Source organism: Lissotriton helveticus, chromosome 1_1 (assembly GCF_964261635.1).
Source record: "Lissotriton helveticus chromosome 1_1, aLisHel1.1, whole genome shotgun sequence".
NCBI lineage: Eukaryota > Metazoa > Chordata > Amphibia > Caudata > Salamandridae > Lissotriton > Lissotriton helveticus.
This window is the reverse complement of record NC_136057.1, coordinates 1021811729-1021834123: the sequence shown is the minus strand read 5'-3', so window position 1 is coordinate 1021834123 and position 22395 is coordinate 1021811729.

Genomic DNA, 22395 nt, shown 5'->3' with positions numbered 1-22395 from the left:
GTTCAATTGCTAAAGAACCAGTACAGGTCCTGAGGAGAACCCCATTATTCGTACGGGTTCGAAACGCGTCGACCACCTTTCCCACGTATCTGGTCCACATCTCTTGCGTTATAAATCAGCTTATGTATCAACCTCTCTAAGAAGAATACTCCTATTCAGAAATTCAGTTGAAAAGACTTTAGGAATATTTCTCTCTAAAAAACACCAAGGGATTCATCCGACTGATTCATGACCGATACGTGGTTTCATGTACTTTTGTATTGTTGTATCTAGTTGTTGTTTGCATTGTTTTACTGATTTTTGTGTATGCAAGTGTTTTGTATGAGTGGAAGGCCACGAGTGTTGAGAGTGTGTAAATAACTTTTTCACATGTAATTGTTGTTCACTGTACATATATATATATAAAAAATTGCCGTTCTTTCCATGCACTAAAAACATTGTGTCACTTATAAACAAAAATATTTTTTGAAAAGAAGAATAAATCCCCAGTTGCTAAATGATTTTGCAGGTTGTTTATGCTTTATTCTGAACACCAGCTAGACTCATCCTTGTTTGCAAATAACCTTTCTCAGCAGAGGCAAGAGGTGGCAACCTAGCGCAGTTACTAAACAGAGAGGAATTAAAAAGTATAATTCAATTTGATACCATACGTACTGGGCTGAACAGAAGCGAAGATTGGACAACTCTGTTATGAATCCATCATACAATGAACTGTCAACAAACTGGAATTCTGAACACTAAGCTCACACCTGCTGGATGTAAATATAAATAATGCAGAGTGCCCATCGTGTGTTAAGAACATTGTATTACAATGTTGTGCTTCAACTACACTCCAAGATGCACTGCATGTCACCAACTTTCACTATTGAAACACACGACCACAATTTATATGCTCGCTTCCTTTACCACTCTAAGATGGCCGCCGCAATGAGACTCCCCGGGCACCACTTCCATCTCTTCACTCTCCCCGCCCTCTTCCGGTCACATGGTCCCAATCACCACGGGCCTTAACTGTCATGGCCCCCTCGTTCGCCAGCACACCACGGGCTATCAGGTCGTCAGCTACTACTTGGACACTGTTCCGCCGGTAAGTTTAGCTCACTCCCAGCCGCACTGCCCAGAGCGACAACCCCATGGCTCTCCTCTAATTACCGTTTTCCATACTTCCCTTAGAGCGGATTTAACTTATTTAAGGACCGCTTTCCCACCGGGCACAATATTTAATGTGCCAATTCAATGGAAGTACAATGGTATGTACCCACGCTCTTAAGCGCTTCACCCTTGGCTCACTTCACTGTTTCCCTCCTGATTACGGGTTTCCCTTTTTTTCCTTAGCTCTACCGCGCCTACTAAGGAAGCCGGTAACTATTCTTACGCGCTGAACCTTTACAGAAAATACGTTGGTATGTACCTGCATATCTAAGCGTTTTACCCTTGGCTCACCCCTCACTCCAATGCATCCCTCCTGATTACCGTTTTTTCCTCAGCTCCAGCGCACCAAATCTTGACGTCGGTAATTACCCTGACGTTCTGAGCCTCTGGAGCATCGGCTCTACTCGGACGGTGCTATTATTTCCATCCATCCTAAAACTTACAAACCTTGATTGAAAAGCACTCCGCCCACCTAAGGAACGATTTACTCGCACCTCGGGGTAAATGCTTTAACCCTTACTTTTTTATTCTTATGCATGTCATGTCCACATAAATGTTGGCGGCGTGACCGATCCGCACTGGGTATATTCTACCACCCGTTCATTTTTAATGCATGTAGCGCTCGCCTACGGTTTCTTCATTTCCCCCCCTGCCACATCGTGCAACTCTGCCTTACTCCACTGCAAGTCCGGCCTGAGCACTCGGCGTTCACTACTCACCTTTCTCACCACTGCCATCAGTTGATATCCCGATCCCACTGACCTCGTTATCACTGGCCAAAACAAACACTGCGATTCCGATGAAAATGTGTATTAAATGTGTTTAGCTTATTCACTGGCCCAAACTCACTGTGACCCAGAAGGGAATTGTAAGGCTGGCACGCTGATGTCTTTCTCTTTCAATGTAAAAACAAAAAATCTTCTTTTTTCTAAAAATCTAATTTTTTTTCTCTTTTCCTGTTCCTCCCTCATACAGGCACTCCATTGCTCTTACCAGGCATAGTCATAATTGTACAGTCCTGATGATGATCCCATTCTAATTTAGAGTGCGGGATCGAAACGTCGACCTTTTAAGTAGCCATACAGTAAAGCCAATTTGTATTAAGTTCTGTATGTACTACTCTGGCAAACACTTGCAAAATTGAATTTAATAAGTGTCCAGCTTGCTCACTTCTTCTCTGCCTGGAAATCTTCCTTTCTTTTTCCGAAACTATCCTTTATCTCCTAAGTGTTTTCTTTTCCGAGTTAAAACACAGGATTTTGTTCTTTATGTTTGATATGTTGCTTATGCACTAAGATTTTACTAAATTCAACTATCAATATGATAATGAACTCCTTGTCCGGCTGGACTTGGACAAATATAGAGCAGCCGATTATGGTTTGTTTCGTTATTATTGCATACCTTTGAAATTGCTTTGGACCATTGTTTTCCAGAAATTGGCTTCTGGAACACATGGCTTTGGCAATTTTTGGGAGGGTCGTTGGTGTGCGGAAAAATGGCTACAACAGGGCCAAAGCATAGCCTTTCTTGAATTGTTTCCGCTCATTGTGGCTGTTTTAGTTTGGGGGGAGGAGTTTAAGGACAGGAGTGTTCTTTTTCATACTGACAATATGGCCGTTGTGGAGCTAAATACTAAGCAAAAGGCAAAAAATGTGCGTGTTTTACACCTGTTGCGTGTTTTCATGCTGCACAATTAAACATTGTGTTTCGAGCAAGACACATTCCAGGTGTTAATAACTCAATTGCGGATGCTCTGTCTCGATTCAATTGGCAGAAATTTTGCAGTTTGGCGCCGGGGGCGGATGGCTGGAAAACTCCCGAAAGACATTTGGGTGCTGGGGGAATGAGAATCGTTGATCTGGTGGAAAAATCTATAACCCCTTCTACTAGACGCAGTTATCGTCAGGCCTGGATGTAGTTTTTAAGTAATGTTAAGTTACACAAAATAGATCTTTCTACAGAGGGTATCAGAAAGGCTATGTTACGGTTTGTTTTGAATTTGGTCAATTTGGGGTTATCTCATACAATAATCTCAGGAAAATTGGCCTGCATAATAATTTATAGTCAGTTGTGGTGGGGGCAGGAGTTTACGGAGGATGTTTTAATAAGGCGTATGTTGAAGGGTCTGGGGAGGGAACGTTCTTTTTCTTCGAAGTTACGTGAGCCAATCACTTTCCACATTTTGCCACAAATTTTAAAGCAATTGACAGTGTGCTGCTATGATTTGTGGGAGGATTCACGTTTTAGACTTTGTATGATTTGGTTGTGTTTTGGCGCTTTTAGAGTTTTCGAGTAGCTAGGTTTGCAGGATCAGAATGGGTATGCAGGTAGAGGATATTCAAGTGCAAGGTGAGAAGGTTAGGATTCTTTTGAGGAAGTCAAAAACTGATCAGCTGGGTAAAGGCACTTGTATCTTCTTAAAGGGATGTTCAGGAATGTTGTCCAGTAAAGGAATGGGAGTCATGTTTTGTTTCCTTAGGCCTGCAATGTGGGTACATATTCATTTACATATTCATTCACAAGAATGGGAGCAAAATTACTAGTGACAAACTATTGGCAGTTTTATGTAAAACTTTGTCATTGATGGAAAAAAAACCGCACTTTTTGGGACCCACTCTTTTCGGATACGGGCAGCCACTGAAGCGTACAGATTGGGTTGGGGTTTGGATGACATTAAAAAGATTGGGAGATGGAAATCTGATTGCTGCACACGTTATGTAAGGAAATTAGATGTTATTTACTATGTGGACTAAATTTGTTTTTTTCCCCGCCTAGGTCGTGTTCAGTATCATCAAAGAGGCAGACATGGATAGAGGGCCATTCGTTTGTAAGATGGTCAGCCAGCTTCTCCCAACAGCAGATTTGTGGCTGAGCTCTTTGTTTGCCTAGCAAGGGACATGACGTTTTATGGCAGGGGAAAGGGGGATGAAGTGGGATGATTTATTTCCTATGCTCTCTGAGCTGTCTTCTGCAAGAGGTTTCCCTGATTTATTAATAATTCATTTGAGGGAAAATGATCTTGTGGCATTGTCTGGTTTATCCCTTTTGAAGAAAATGAAATTGGACTTGGCGGTGCTCAAGAATAACTGGGTAGGTACAACTCTGGTTTGGACGGAATTTATTTACAGGCACCATTGGAGGGGAGCTCGCAACCACACGGCGATGGAAAGAGCTCGCAGGAAACTCAATCGGGAAATGAAAATCTTTTGTTCCGCAATGGGTATAGAGTTTTTAGCTAATGATAATATCACAGGTGCGGAATATCATCTTTTCAGGGAAGACGGGTTGCACTTGTCGCAAATCGGCCAGGCATACTATTTAATGGAGTTGAGGGATCTATTGGCGGATTTTTGGTGTGAGAATCTTTGGTGCTCATTTAATATTCACTAAGGTTTGTGGCAGCAAACAATTTCTGTTTAAGGGGGGGAGGGACCAGGAAAACTCTCTGGTTTTCCTGGGTGGCGTGTTTCTTGGGGGTTGGATGGTCTAGAGCGGGCTTATTGTTCCCCCTGGGGTGGGGGAGGGGGGTTGGAAAGGTTGTATTGGGATTGTGAATTTCATGGGGTATTTTTGACGAGAAGTCTTGTGGGGAACATCTGGTTGGATAGCAAAAAGTTTCAAACAATAATGACAAGGGGGTATTTGTTCTAATATGGTTATTTTAGCAAGATGCTAATTTATGTTGCCTGGCCTAATAAAGTGACCTTTTATGCTAAGTGCAAATATTTGGTGTGGTTGTTCTTATTGCGCGATCCATCATGGCTGCCATTTCTAGAGCTTGGGCACATTTTAGCTCAAACTAAGATGGGAGAATTCTTTTCAGGCGTTGTCAGCTTACCTTGCAAATCAGGAAATAGTATTTAAAGAATGCAGACACTCCACGCGGTGTATACCAATGTTTCCTGGTTATTGTGTCTCTGAGTTTTCACGCCTTGCCTCTGTTTCTTGCCCTACTGAAATTGTCTTTGTTATTTTTTCCTGTCCTGTCCTAATCAAAGTTCAACCATTCTCCCTGCACTTTTCCTTGTCTGGGTATCATTCTATTGATGTGCTGTTGTTGGCAAGTCCTTGATGGGCAAACACCCATCTTCACGTCCAGAATATTTTGACTTAAGAAGCATCATGTATGCTCAGCCTTAGAATTTATAAATGGATTGCAAAATATTACATTTTACTTTGATGCTTTCACTTATCATGGTATGTGGTCGGTAGTCAAACTGCTTTGTTTTTTATAAATCATCTGCATGTACATGTACAAATCATGGCATGTATAACTTGCAAATCGAAAACAAGAGCATGTATGTGAATTGCAAAAAATATGTGACATATGCACAGACATTCGTTAATGTAAACAGGACATACGTTACTTATACTCTTCAGAGCCGGCAACAAGGGACCACAGGATATTGCAGGCAGATCTGAAGGGAACCGATGCAGTAGTCCATGACTTCAAAGTATTCCAATACAGTGGCTAGGAGTATTATCTTGCATAGCAGTATAGATGTGTATGTGTCTATCAGGTCATTGTGACCTTAGTAAGAACAGTGGGGCATATTCACAAAGGTAAACTCTTAAAGCTTATGACTGAATTTATTTTATTTCCACCTGTCAGAATTTCACAAAGAAATTCTTGACAGCATAACCCCATTTACATGTGTGAACACTTTTGCCATGAATGCAGAGTTTTTCACATCCATAAATCCCATCAAGGGGCAGGAAGTGGACAGTTCACGGCATGGGTAGACTTGAAAGTTTGTTTTTGACTTTCAAAAACTCTTCTCCTTCCACTTTCCTCCTGGAAAAGGATTAGAGATTTACTCTAGCCAACGGCTGGTGTAAATCCCCTTCCAGTGTGAGAAGGGGCATGGATCACCCCCAAATTTACTGGTGGTGTAGATGGAGTGGTGAAATTAACATAACCAAGCTTCCTGATAAAGTACTACCATATGTCCAAGACTGACCAACAATAGACAATATGGGTACTTCTTAAAATCACTGTCCCTGACCTATGTGGTAAATGTAAAGCGTGTAAATAAGCATGCACCGCTACCACACTGCAGTTAGAACTTGCTACACCATAGAAACAAAGGACTTTAACTAATTGTAACAGTGAGAGCATTTTTTATTTCCTGGAATGTCTTCGTTGTCTAGGGTGCGTGGGCATGACAACAAGAAAAACGAAGGTCAATATACTGAATTGAGCATGAAGAAAGGAACTTTAACCACCAAATTACCATCACACATTAAAGAACAACTACACACAGTGGAGGAATTCAAATGGATAGTACTTGAACACCTAAAAGGCTATAACTCCTTGGACTTTATAAAAGAGATGGTTGATCCTTTTTTTTTTATTATGACATCTAAAAAGGTATGACTGTTAGTACGACAATTAGTTAGCCTTATGGTGGACCAAAGTTTAATGTTGGCTACTGGCATCATGTCTCCTCATTTAGAGCTGATTTACCCAGCCGCCTAGCTCTTATTATAATCTTACTCACTATTTGATGGAATTCCATTTTAAAAATTGTTATTGTTAAAAATTGTTATTATACATGGTTTAGAAAGAGTGTCTTAATGTAGAACCAGTGATAGTAATGATCGTGGCTGTCCGATTCCAGATGGATTTTGGAACACCAGTTCGAACTCTAATCATTTGGCTGGAGGGGTGCCTTGTAATGCCTTGTAGTCCTCAGCTTTAGGAGTGAATATGGCCTCCTAACTCAAAATATTTGTATGACTGTAGTACCTTTGATGTGAATGCACAGTTATGTGTGTATTGACCCAGACAGTACCTTAACTTTGTGATGATAGGATTCCCACCAGAAGTCTGATTTCAAAACCTGTGAATTAAGCCTAGTATGACAAAGGTTCTCCTTTGCCTGTATACAGTAGATGCTATTGACGCAACATCGCCTGGCTCCAATCTTTATTTTCCATTTAAAGCCCATGTAATGGAGATGTGGATTGCTGCTCCAGTCTAGGCTCTGTAATTGCAACATGCTCCAACAAGTTAATTCACACTCTGTTTACCCTTCTGCTTGTAAGCCAAACACTTACACACTCTGCAGATGTTCTGTTTTATGACATATTGTGGTTTTTCTAAACAGAGCCTATGCCATATAGCGAAGGGTATGCCTAGATATCATGTTCTCCAGTCCCTACAAGCTACTTAGATTTGCAGCAACTTGAGGGTATTTGACACAGTGTTCCACTGTTTGCCATGGAGTGCAAGATCTCACATGTGATGGTGCATATTTTTTGGATTGGTGATTGATACATTCAGACTTATTACCAACATTAAAATTAATTTTGTGTGTTAATACCCTTTTGTTTACATGCCAACGCAGTAATACACCAAATGTTTACAGAAAGCTGTTTCTGATGTGTGTTAAGGAAAGACAATTTTAAGGACATACAAAAAAGTTCAAAATTAAAAGAAACATTGTAAAGGAAATATAATTTTAAGGAAAATTCAAAATTACATCAAACTTGGGGGGAGTTTAGGACTACTGTGGGATTTTTGCGTTCAGGGGTGTGTTATGTTTAGGGTGTTGAAGGGTTTCTAGGGGTAAGGAATAATTGGGAGTTTGGGCATAGAAAGGGTTTTTTAGAGTTCAGAGATGGGTGGACTGTAGGGGTGGTTTGGGATTTTGATAGTTCACTGATGAGTGATGTTTAGGTGTTCAGTGAATATATATATATATATATATATATATATATATATATATATATATATATATATACCTACTGGCGGTCGCCAGTAGGTATATATAGTTAGGATTTTTTCTCTATGGGTTTTTTGAAAATTCTATGTCTAATAACTTTGGCGTTTGTGGACGGAATTGGCTGAAATTTTCAGGAAAATGGCACATTTTGTTTCTGAGCAGCCCTTGAAAATTTGGGGGGGGTTCGTCCAGTGGGGGCCGAGAAAAAAGGGGGGTCCCAAAACGTGTTTTTAACATTGAGTTTTCCATAGGGCGGTTGGCCTCACTTTTAGCCCGAACGGCTGAATGGATTTGCACGAAACTTGGCAAAATTGTAGGGACTGGTAGCCCGATGTGCCTTTTGTAGGTCTCAATATATGTGCTCCAGTGGATTTTGAGAAATTAACGTTTAAAAAAAGATATATATCTGTAACAGCGGACCGGTTAGCGCTCTGGTTCGCGGACTTTTCGCGCAACGGAGCTTTGTGAAGCGAAGCTGATTGGTTCTCCGGCGTCTGTCAACATTCCAAACAGTCCGTAGCGGCCGCCATCTTGTCTCTCGGTAGGATCGAGAGACAAGAGGAGGTCAAAACAAAGGGGGAAATAACTATAAGGGGGCATAGTAGATCCTCGCTGACCCCCTAGGTTTGATGTGGAGGTTTTAAAAGGGCCCCGCGGGGCAAAAAAAAATAATAAAAATAATAATTGAACGGCTGAATGGATTTGCACGAAACTTGGCAAAATATTAGGGACTGGTAGCCCGATGTGCCTTTGCTAGGTCTCAATATATGTGCTCCAGTGGATTTTGAGAAATTAACGTTCAAAAAAAGATATATATCTGTAACAGCGCTCCGCTTCGCGTAACGGAGGTTTGCGAAGCTGATTGGTCATTCTGTCACTGGGCTATAGTTGGGCTACATCTGGCTGATATTTGGGCTACATTTGTTTTTTTGTGTGTCTGGCGGCCATCTTTGGGCTACATTGGGCTACATTGGGCTTCATTGGGCTACATTCGGCTAATTAGCAAATAGCTCATCGCAAACTAGGAATGGTAAAGAATCGCTATTTATTCCTTAAAGTTCGCTATTTAGGAAATGCAAATAACTTTGATGATACATATGGCGGTTCATCTCTAACAAGATAAGAAGCATAGGGATAGATTTATGATGACTGGCGCATCACCAGGGATGTGTTAGTCATTCTGTGCCGCTGTTCCGTCACCTATGGTGTGCTGCATTTACAATGCGGCGCATCATGGGGCAAAAACAGCACAGATGCGTGATGTATCTGTGCCGTAAAGGTGGCGCATTGCTGGAGTTGTATCGCAAGTGTGATGAAGCTCCAGCAAGGGTCGGGGGTGCCCCTGTCGCAGGGTTTCTGTTCTCACACAGAACTGTGGACAGAGGATTGGAACCTCGGCGAATTAGGGTGTCCCAAAACTCACGTTAGTAATCAAAAACTATTTAGCAAGCTAGGTACAGTGTCACATTGGATATAACAAACTCTCAATGTTTAGACAATCCAGAATATGAACTTATAGTACCTCAGGATACGTGGAACTCATGAACAGTCGGTCGTTATATATTTCTTAGAAACCAGAACATGGAGTTAAGAAGAACACATGTGTATTTGAAATGTTTATTTACTAATGCCGTCTTCTCAGGCGTAGTACCTTAGATAATAAAAGTACACATATTATCAGTAGCAAAATTACCAGCATAGTTACTAGTACATAAAAAGTGAATGGTGATAGTATGTTAACATGCTGTAAATGAATAAGAGTTAGCAACACTTATAAGCAGCCGCGGGCCGTGGAGGGAGTTACGGTGAGGCAGGGAGGCGGGGAGGGGGAGAAGCAGGGTGGAGAATACAAGTACACATATTATCAGTAGCAAAATTACCAGCATAGTTACTAGTACATAAAAAGCGAATGGTGACAGTATGTTAACATGCTGTAAATGAATAAGAGTTAGCAACACTTATAAGCAGCCGCGGGCCGTGGAGGGAGTTACGGTGGGGCAGGGAGGCGGGGAGGGGGAGGGGGAGGGGCAAGGTAGAGAGGGCTCCACCCTGCTTCTCCCCCTCCCGCCTCCCTGCCCCATCGTAACTCCCTCCACGGCCCGCGGCTGCTTATATCTCACCCTCCCTAATACACATATTATATTATTTGCTAAGAAGGTCTCTTTGTGTTGGTTTAGGGCGTGTCCATACTTTAGTGTCTTAGATTTGAAGGAATCACATCAGCATACACCAGCTCTCTCTTCATGTGAACCGCATCAACTGTTGTGTATGTGTGTTCGGCAAAGCAATATAAAACCCGCCTCATGCCCAGAATTGGCAGAAGTTGCCCTTATGTTATGAGTATGAAGTCGTGGAGATCAGACCTCATAACAATTCTGTATCGTGTTGTTCTTGAAACTTTAGCACTCGCTGTACAGATATAGTTTAACAAGTAAAGCAGATAGTAGACCAATAACATATTATTCTCATGTAAACCACGATGAACTACTAGGTGGAAAGCTAAAGCAACAACTAAGTGTCGTGTGCAGAAGTTGCAAAAAAGGAAAAATGGCGTTTAAACCGGTAATGAGCCCATGCTAACTTAACACGGTGTAAAGATATCCAGGACCTAGATGACACCTCCTCATGATCCGGAAACGAACTGAATAAGATAATAGAAGTGCCATCTCATGAGAGCAGATTGCAAGTTTATATGTGGACGGTCCGCAAGGTAAAGCATTAAAAACTAGGAAAATTCAATGCTAAAGAAAAATAAAACAGCCAAGTACTTTATCGAGTCTTAAGCCAATAGGCAAGGTAAATAATAAAAACTTGACAAATAAGTCAATGAATTGTCAATGAAATGCTAGTACTCAGCATATCAAACATGAAAAAGGTCTATGACATAACTGTGTATGCAAAATAAGCTGCAACAGCCTCCAATAGGAAGTCACCGTCTTCATCCGAAAACAGTTCAGCCATCCAATTTAAAAGCGGAAAAGAACATACGTGCTCTCCCAGCACCGGATCCTCTATCACCATCAGAGGACAGCTCGGTGGGTTTTCAAGAAAGCTGTGTTCCAAGAAAGACTGTGCTGCCGCCAGTAAATTCCAGGGACCAAGTAGTCCATGCATCAATGCCACAGCCATAATCCTTTCGCCAGGACAAATCAACTCGTGAGTAATGATAGGAGTCATCAGCTGATTAAAGTCGACGTCAGGAGAAACCGGTCCGCAGAGACACAAATCAATGGCCCAATCGAAATCACAGGTCAGGCAGTGAAATACAGGCTGGACACAGGTGAAGTAGGAGAACCGAAAAGATAATCCATATGCCGTGCTTAATATCGCCAACGGCATTGTGCCATAATATTCTAGCATGCGATTGCGGAACAGTGTCAGCAGCTGCAGGGTCGGAGGTTGCATAGGAGGGACATCCATATTTAAAAATGTAAAAAAGCACAAGAGCGTCCGCTGGTAATGCAAGTAAAAATGCCAATCCACGAACCAGAGTGCAGAAAATACAATGAAAGGGAGCAGGGATGACTCCAAAGATTTTCTCAAATGAAGTCACGAGACCACTGGTAACAACTTTAAAAAAGTGTGCCAGGGATTTTGTGGAGGATGCGTTAAAGATAGTCGGAAACATGTTGCTGAAATTGAAAGGCAAACCTGTGTACGGGTGTTCGCTATGTGAAGTACGAAAGTTTCACGGGCCGAACTCAAGGCCACCTCTCTCTGAGACAAAAGAGCTCTTATTCTTGTCATGCCGTTGAAACGTGTCCCAAGGTTGGTATTTGTGGCCAGATTGAAAACTCCCTATGTTCATGTGTGGGAGGAAATAGAACATTTCTGCAGCAAATAACCCGTTCACTTACTGTTACGATAAAAGGAATACTTTTAATTAACTCAGAACAATCTTCATTATTGAGCATCAAATAACTACCATTTTCCAACAACTTGAACGTGGGGATGATAGCAGGAACTGGCGTGCCTTGCAACACGCAAGCCATATTTGGTCGGTGTTTGTTGCATGAATCGTGTAACTGTATGTGCCTACACATTAGTGAATGATCTGGCGTCTCAGTGCATTCCTCTCCATTCAGATAAACTTCTTGATCATCTTTGAAACATCTGTATGTGTATGGAAGCGACCAGACCTCATGAACAAAAGCACTACCTAAAGGTTCATAAAGACCTATTGGTATATATTTCATACAATTTGAAAACTTATATAAAGCAAAAGGCAGCGTTATTAAACCGTGGATAAGGCATGTTGCCAAAAAACCCGCAATCCTCTGCTGATGATGTCACTGAGCATGTCATGAATGATGTAATATGTGACATCATCAGTAGTGGATTATGGGTAATAGTATCTCTAGTTTACTCCCCTATAGCTGTCTTTCTTTTAACATAAGTGTGTGTTTCCTTCCCTTATACTTACTGTTTTTGGTTCGCTTCCAGTTCGCGTACCAGCGAGCGAACTAGGAAGCGAACTAAGAGAAATAGAGGTTGGCACAGTTCCAAATATTGTACCAATTTTTTAATAACGGGGAGGTAGTTCTGAAAAGAACTTTTATTTTTATTTTTCTGAACATTTTTTTACTGTTTTTGAATTTTTCGGAACAGTTTTATATTTTTTTGGGTTTTTCTTGGAGGGGGCAATGAAAACGATTCATTGTAAAGGGCTCAACAGGAGCAACAAAACAAAAAAAAGAAGTATTTATTATTTTGGGCGTTTCGGACAAACTTGCATATGATAGTCAATAGCTCTGTTGATCAGAGTGATGCTTCTTTCTCCGTAGGAAATGAATCCATCGCAAAATACGCAGGTGTGTTTTACTTCACCAAATCTCATTTGTATATTTAGCACCATCTCCCTGCCCTCTGGTCCCGTTACTTCCGGTACAACAGATCTTCTGGCCATAATAGGGAGATTATCTAGGTCGTTCCGAAACTGTGCAGCACTGTAGTTGTTAGGATGCCACCTAGTCATATGGCGATGCATTGTGTAGTTTCCGAAACTGTATTTTTTGTCGGTCCCTCTGGACAGTCTATCTTGACATATAAGGCAAGTTACGTATCTTGCATTTACTTTTTTCTGACCTTTGGGAATTTTAAAAAATTGCCAAATGAAGTTTTCTTTCCGGTGAGACGTCTTGGGCTGCTCAGGCAAAAACTGCCTCTCTTCGTGCTCGTCCTCCTGTTCCTCTTCTTCTTCTTCTTGTTGAATTACAACTTGAGCAGGTGGTCCACTCTTCCTTGGATGTGGTGGAGGTGGTGGGGAAGCACCAGCTGAAGCTACTAAAGAAGCCATTGCTCAATGATCACAAAGGGTCTTTCTCTCACAATGATGAAAGTCAGAGTGAGGAAAGAAGGAGGGATTTTCATCATTTAGGAAAAACAAGAGTTCTCAACCAATCAAAAGTGTTCATTTTAGATTATATGACCTAGTCTTACATCATTAGGAAACCAAAAGTGAAATGAACCAATGAAAAGTGTTATTACCAAGTCACATGACTTGCTGTGTTTACGTTAAGCGCTTTGCAGGGCCTCCCGGTTTGCTTCCAGAAACCTGCGCTTTGGCACTCGCTTCGCGTACCAGTTCGCTAACGTAGCACGTCATATGACGTATCAAGCGACAACGTGGAACGTCATGCGGACGGGAGGCGTCACGATGTTGTTTTCTAACGCGGCACTTGCGGTAAAGAAACGTTTACCGGCTCGCGGTCTATTTCGCGGCATCAAGGTCAGCTAACGGGAAGCTTCCCGATTCGCGAAGCGGGAACGAAGAAAAAAAAATATTTTAAAAAAAAATTATTCATAAACATATAAAATATATTTTTGGATTTAAAGAAGAATACATTTTACAGCTACAGATATTAGCTGTTAAAAAACCAATGAAATTCACAGAAAAAACCATAGGTTATAGACCATATATAGTTAGGAATTAGCATTTACAAAACCTTGAAAATTCACTGAAAAAACCATAGGTTATAGACCATATATAGTTAGGAAATAGCATTTAGAAAACCTTATTTTACTCACACAAAACCATTGAAATTCCATATATAGTTAGTTGCACTAACTATATATCGCGCACCTGCAATCCACTGCTGATGATGTCACATATTACATCATTCATGACATGGTCAGTGACATCACTGATGACATCACTGATGACATCTCAAATGACATCACTGATGACATCACTGATGACAACATCCAGTGACTGTATGCTTCTGTAAAGTTAAAATATGTCTTACATATTGAAGAATGAGTGGATGTATAAGTGTCTGGATGAAGGATTTAGTAGGTGCATGACTGACTGTATAAGTGAGTGATTAAATGTGTCTCACTGAGTGCATGGGTTAGTGACTAAACTGTTTTAAATTGTGCATCATTGTGTCTGTTGTTTTGTAATCTGATGCATGTGTTGATCATTAGCTATATGACTAACTATATGGGTTATTGATTAGTTGCCCAAGTATTTGTATGGGAGACTGAGTGTGTGTGTGGGTGGCTGGGAGGTGTATGACTCTGTGCATAGATGTGTGAGCAGTTGATTCACTAGATGTATGGGTTCAAAAGTGCATGTGGAAACATCTGTATGGGCGGTTGACTGTGTGCATGAGTGTATTGGTGAGTGAATGGATATCTCAGTGCTACATGTCAAAGTAAGTACATATGTAAAACACAGTACATGTGATAGTTGACATATATAAATAACTGTGCATAAGAGCCAGTGAATGTGTGAGTGGCTGTATGGATTATTGTGAACTTGTATCAGGGATTGTATAACAGAGTAAATATGTGTTATTATATGTTCCAATAAGTAAGGTGTGTATAACTATATAGTTGAGGAAATCGAGGTGTGATTGATTCTTTGCAAGACTGACTAGGTGTGTGAGTAACTCCATGGATGAGTGACAGTCTGTGAGTGTCTGTTTACACTGAGTGTATCTAAGGTTATATTAGAGTCTGAAGAGGTTCATTGTATCATCACATGAATGATGTCATCAGTGATGTGATCAGTAATGTCAAATGAGATGTCATCAGTGATGTCATCAGTGATGTCATTTGAGATGTCATCAGTGATGTCATCAGTGATGTCACTGACCATGTCATGAATGATGTAATATGTGACATCATCAGCAGTGGATTGCAGGTGCGCGATATATAGTTAGTGCAACTAACTATATATGGAATTTCAATGGTTTTGTGTGAGTAAAATAAGGTTTTCTAAATGCTATTTCCTAACTATATATGGTCTATAACCTATGGTTTTTTCAGTGAATTTTCAAGGTTTTGTAAATGCTAATTCCTAACTATATATGGTCTATAACCTATGGTTTTTTCTGTGAATATATATATATATATATATATATATATGTATAAATACATATATTCACTGAAAAAAACATAGGTTTCAGGGCTGTTTTAGTTAGCTGGACATTTCACTCATACAAAACCATTGAAATTCTTCCGTTATAGTTAGTTGTACTAATTATAACTCGCGCGCTCGCAATCCACTGCTGATGATGTCACATATTACATCATTCATGACATGGTCAGTGACATCACTGATGACATCACTGATGACATCTCAAATGACATCACTGATAACATCATCCAGTGAATGTGGTTTGGTTCGACATTTAAATGTGTATTATTACCTACTGGCGGTCGCCAGTAGGTATATATAGTTAGGATTTTTTCCCTATGGGATTTTTGAAAATTCTATGTCTAATAACTTTGGCGTTTGTGGACGGAATTGGCTGAAATTTTCAGCAAAATGGAACATTTTGTTTCTGAGCAGCCACTGGAAATTTGGGGGGAGTTGGTCCAGGGGGGGCCGAGAAAAAAGGGGGGTCCCAAAACGTGTTTTTAACATTGAGTTTTCCATAGGGCGGTTAGCCTCATTTTTAGCCCGAACGGCTGAATGGATTTGCACGAAACTTGGCAAATTTGTAGGGACTGGTAGCCCGATGTGCCTTTTGTAGGTCTCAATATATGTGCTCCAGTGGATTTTGAGAAATTAACGTTCAAAAAAAGATATATATCTAGAGCCGCGCCTGGAGCGCTCCCACGTACGCGTACAGGGGAGCGCTCCAGGCGCGCCACGCGATCTGCGCACGGCAAGCTGATTGGTTCTCGGGTGTCTATAAACATTCGAAACAGTCCGCAGCGGCCGCCATCTTGTGTCTCGGTAGGATTGAGACACAAGAGGTGGCAAAAATCAAAGGGGGAAATGAGCAAGAGGGAGCAGGGTACACACCCCCTGACCCCCTAGGTTTCATGTGGGGGCCATAAAAGGCTCCCGCGGGTGAAAAAAATAAATAAAAAAAAAATCGATTTTCGCGGGGGTGAGCGCCCGGTACGCGCACCGGGGAGCGTACGGGGGAGCGTACCATGGAGATTAAAAATGACAGACTTTAAAAAAAATAAAGCTTCTTTTTAAAAATTGGAGGTAGTTCTGAAAAGAACTTTTTTTTTCATTTTGTTGTTTTATATATATTTTTTTTTTGTTTTTTTTGTTTTATATTTTTTTAGACTTTTTAAAACAATTTTATATTTTTTTTGTATTTTTTTCAAGGGAAAAACAAAAACAAGGATTCCAAAACTGCTCAACAGGAGCAAAAAAAATTGAAAATTTAGGGACTGGAAGAGCAGCGGTGTTGCTGTTTCTTTAGGGCAATCAGTTCAACACTCTGCTCCCCATAGCAGAGCAGTTCGTCACACTCTGCGCACAAAAATTTGATGCCCGCAAACACCGGCTGAATGTTAGGGATCATTCTTCCACGGGGTGGTCCCGAAGGTGTTGCTCCACCAGTGGAGGTGCTGCCGCCATCTGTTGGTACATTCCGTGCCAGCTCTCTGACACTCTCCCTGGCAAAGTTGTTAGGGTGTCTTCTTTTGACATGCCGGATCAAATTGGCATTGCCAAAACTATATTTTTTCAGAGGATTGCCTCTGGATAAACTACTCCCACATATTTTGCATGTTACTTTGGGAGCGTTCACTTTTTTCTGTCCTTCTGGGATGTCGTAAAATTTCCAAATGAAATGGGTTTTTTTCTTTTGCTGAGGAGGGTCCTCATCCAAAAATCCCTCTGAATCACTGCTGGATGACTCTCTTGCAGCCATTGCTGGAGATCAGAAAAGTAGGAGATAGAGTAGACACAACAGCTCTTGCTCTCTCCAAGTACAAAGCAATAGTGAGAGAAATGGGTGGGTTTCACACAATTTGGAAAAAAAAAAGTTCTGAACCAATGAAAAGTGTTATTTTAAAGTCACATGGTTTGACGCGCTTACGCTACGCGCCCGGGGCGCGTCCCGGGCGTGTATCGTAAGCGCATCGGGGCGCTTACGTTGCGCGATCGTATGCGCTTCCGGGTGCGCTTACGCGGTGCGTCATAAGACGCATCTCGCGGCTACGCGATACGTGTCTTATGACGCAAGGCGTGGCGGCTACGCGATACGTCACGATGTTGTTTTCGTTCTCGACAATAGCGCTTCCGGGACGCGCATTAGTACGCGCCTCGGGGCGCGCCGCCAGATTGCGCTTACCCGTGCGTTCACCTGTCCGCGCCCCGGGAGCGCACTAAAAATAATATTAAAAAAAAATAAAAAAATTATAAAATATAAAATTAGATTTAAAATGTATTATTTTTATAAAGATTTGCTATTAAAAAACCTATGAAATTCACTGAAAAAACCATAGGTTATAGACCATATATAGTTAGGAATTAGCATTTACAAAACCTTGAAAATTCACTGAAAAAACCATAGGTTATAGACCATATATAGTTAGGAATTAGCATTTAAAAAACCTTATTTTACTCACACAAAACCATTGAAATTCCATATATAGTTAGTTGCAGTAACTATATATCGCGCACCCGCAATCCACTGCTGATCATGTCACATATTACATCATTCATGACATGGTCAGTGACATCACTGATGACATCACTGATGACATCTCAAATGACATCACTGATGACATCACTGATGACATCTCAAATGACATCACTGATGACATCATGACACACCAATACCAGTTACTACATACGCACTCACTGATTCCTACGTCTACACACACATTCACTCATTCACCCATACAATCACTCATAAATACAGTCACTCATTATTACAACACTATCATATGCACTCATACACCTAGTCAGTCCTGTGAAGAATCAATCACACTTCGATTTCCTCATCTATACAGTTAAACACAGAACACCATACTTTTCACACATAAACTAACACATACTTACTCTCTTATACAATCACTGATACAAGTACACATTGATATGCACAGTCACACACCTCCCAGCCAGCCACACACACACTCAGTCTTCCATACATCCACTCATTCTTCAATATGTAAAACATATTTAAACTTTACAAAAACACACAGACACTAGATGATGTCATCAGTGATGTCACTGACCATGTCATGAATGATGTAATATGTGACATGATCAGCAGTGGATTGCGGGTGCGCGATATATAGTTACTGCAACTAACTATATATGGAATTTCAATGGTTTTGTGTGAGTAAAATAAGGTTTTTTAAATGCTAATTCCTAACTATATATGGTCTATAACCTATGGTTTTTTCAGTGAATTTTCAAGGTTTTGTAAATGCTAATTCCTAACTATATATGGTCTATAACCTATGGTTTTTTCAGTGAATATATATATATATATATATATATATATAGTAATCTGCATTGAAGAATGAGTGGATATATAAATATCTAGAGGGTGGATTTAGTAGCAGTGTGATTGACTGTTTAAGTGACTAATTTAAAGTGTCTCACTAACTATATGGGATAGTGATTAAACTGCGTAAATATCTGTATCACTCTGTCTCTTGTTGTGTAAACTACTGCATAACTTAGTTACTAGCTATGTGAAAGTCTATATTAGTTATTAATTAGTTAAGTGAGTATTTGTATCAGAGAGTGAATGTGTGTGTAGTTGGGTGGGAGGTGTGTGACTGTCCAAAGCTATGTAAATAGTTGATTTAGTAGGGTTATGAGGTTAAGACTGAATGTGAAAACAGTTGTTTGGATGAGTGAGTCTCTTTATGGGTGTGCTGATGAGTAAATATATTTCTCAATGATACATGTCCAACAAAGTAGAAATATAAAAGGCAGTGTATGTGACAGATGTTGTATATAAATATGACAGATGTTGTATATAAATAAGTATACATAAGACATAGTGATTGTCGAGTGACTGTACGGTAAACTGTATACTTGTAATAGTGATTTTATTACACACTAAGGGGTCCATTAGGATGTCGGGCAGTGGCACCACTGCGGTGCTGGCGGGGCGGAAAATTGCCTTTTTCCGCGCGCGAGCAGCGGAACTCACGTCCGCGAAATTAGTTTAGCAAAACATAGGTCATTTCCTGTCCGCTGCAGAGCGGCACGCACCGCCATCAAAGTGCGCCCGCCACCGTGGCGGTGGAAGCCAATGGAGACTGACCACCGTGCGGAATGACGTCCGCCCCGCTCTACAAATTAGGATGGCCTGTTGTCACCACCCGGTCATGAACGCCATGGACCCAGCCGTACATATGCATCCGGTCATGTACCTGCTACTGCACTACCATCAACTGGGCCGCCGTGGACGACGCTGCAGGTACGCAGATACACAAATACAACACACAACACACGGGCTGACACTGGGTCCAAGTCCATCACAGACACCCTGCTGGGGGTCACAACACATCCACAAGGGCACCTCTACATCACCCACGTGCCAACAAGTCCCCCCTCTGCATCCGGGACACACATCGACCGTGAACTAGCAGCAACGTCCCGCTCCCGGTCACGTCACCGCAGCGGTCAACACATGCGCAGAAGGTAGGACCACTACAAGACATGGGCAGGAAATAGAGACCACAGGCACACACCACCCCCAACCACACATCAACACCCACCAGCAAGTCACAGGCCAGGTGCCCATCCTGTGCACCCCCATGCACACCAACAAGTGCAGCAACAAGCAAGCAGAATAGATACCCAGCACCACACAACAGACAACCAGGGATACAGCCACTGCATGAGTGGCAGACAAGGAACACACAACACCAGTGCCACACACACACTCCAGGCTGAAAATACTTCCCAGCAGATACACACACCCTGGGTGTATCCACAAACAGAAAACACACACAGGGTAGCCTGAACAGATGCCTGACCAAAACTACACACAAACATCACAGGAACACCCCCCCCCCCACCCCAACAGAAGCAGACATACCCTGCCAGCCAAACTGTGGAAAGGCAATGTGAGTACAAACACAACACGAGTGCACAACATCATTATTCGCGAACTAAACATACACACAACATAACACAAATCACACAAAGTTGCACCTGCACAGACCTACACTGCCACATCAAACAAATCACACATGCACATGAAAGCACAAATCAACAAACACCACAGGACATCAGGGGATGCACATCAGGCAATGCCAAGCCCACATACCCACAGCACTGTATGTACAACAAGCAGTGTGTGCACAACAAGCACAACAGCTACACACATACATGACTGACACAACCTCAACACACGTACCACAAATCAGCACAGTACAAAAGCAACAGCACACCCAGGAAGTGAGGCTACACCACAGCCAACACACAGACATGCAACACAACAACAACAGGATGCACTACTCTGGGATACAAGAGCACAGCGAGCTACACCAGAGCACTGGGCAGCACACACTGCTCAAGTGCACAAGGGCAATCCACATTGATGAATAGCACAAGAACATCACAAATAAACCAATGTGGCCATGTCCAGAGTGGAGCAGCACTCTTGGCCCAAAAACTGCACCACAAGACACAGTCTCACAAATGAAGAGATGGGGAGGCACATATACATGCAAACAAAGGGGACAGCTGACATCAAAATAAACTGACTTGCATGTCAGTAATAGGCATGTGAGGTGTGTACCATGCAAAAATAGAGGGAATGCAGACCCACAATGGCTAGGCACAAGTGGCACACATAGGGGATGGCATCACACCACACACCATGCCATACAGGAAGAGAAAAGGCACCATGTGCCTGCAGTGCAAGATAAAGTCACACACAATGCCAGAGAGGAGCAGCAGAGCCACACAGTCCACACAAACACACACAACACACATTGATGATTAAACAAACAAAACACTGATATACAGGTCACACACTTTGCACACTCATAAGTGAACAAAACAACAAGGAAGAGTTACACAGAACTGCATAGACACACCAACACACTGCACAGTGCACAACAGACAACTCACACAAGTGCATACAATCATGTACACAGGGCAGGACAATCCAAACAACAGGCACACAACTCCTGGCTGACACATGTGTGGCTATCACAATCCAGGGGCACACACACATCCACACCCACTACAAAGTAACACCCTTCACACTGCACACCTCCTCACCACCCAAGAGTACACATCTCATGTAGGCCAGGGGACCAGGACTAAGGGCCAACACAGGATGACAATACACATACACAGCTGGGCACATATACAGGAATAACACACATACATCGTGACAGTGCCCAGCCTGCATGCAAACCTGTGCACAGCATCACACCCTGTGCTGGCAGTGTACCCCAACCTGACATGGCAACAACGTAGCCAACAATAGAAAACCACTACAAATAGAACTGCATGACATGTAAAAGAGCCAACACAGAAAACACAAGTATCAGTGTCTGAATGGACTGAAGACCCTGTCACCCCTGTTTAAAAATGTGATGCGGTCAAATCGCTTGGCAATGTTGAAGTGACACATAGAGCATGGGGCACAGGCAACCAAGTGCACACACAAAAATAACTTTAATCAGCAAGGGCACTGACAAAACACACAACAGGAGTAACTGTCTTTATTTACATATTGCACAGATGTGACAGTAGAACAACTGTACACAAGAGCAATGTACAAAATGCTGATCAAATGCAAGATATCCTGCACAAGCAAACTACAAGCAGGAATGCCAGTGTCCATGGCACAGGGGAGACGCCAACACAGCAGAGCAACAGGGCCAGTGTCCATGGCACAGGGGAGACTCCAACACAGCAGAGGAACAGGGCCAGTGTCCATGGCACAGTTGAGAGTACAACACAGCAGAGTAACAGGGCCAGTGTCCATGGCACAGGGGAGACTCCAACACAGCAGAGGAACAGGGCCAGTGTCCATGGCACAGTTGAGAGTACAATGTTAAATGATTAGGATAGATGCACAGCTGATTAAGTTGTAATACAGGTATAGAATAGGATTTGAGTTTTTGGTGCTCCTCAGAGGTAACGCCGAGGGTCCAACAGCGTTTTAGAACAATGAATGAAAGTGGAACTAGAGGACCTCTAGTTCCATCCCTTTAGGGCACACATGTATTGTCTTTCTTGGAAAAGGAAGACTTCCACTCTTTCGTTTCTTAGTTCATAAGTAACATTTTAATTAGCATTTCATTTCTACATCGTTGTGTTTATCCTTTT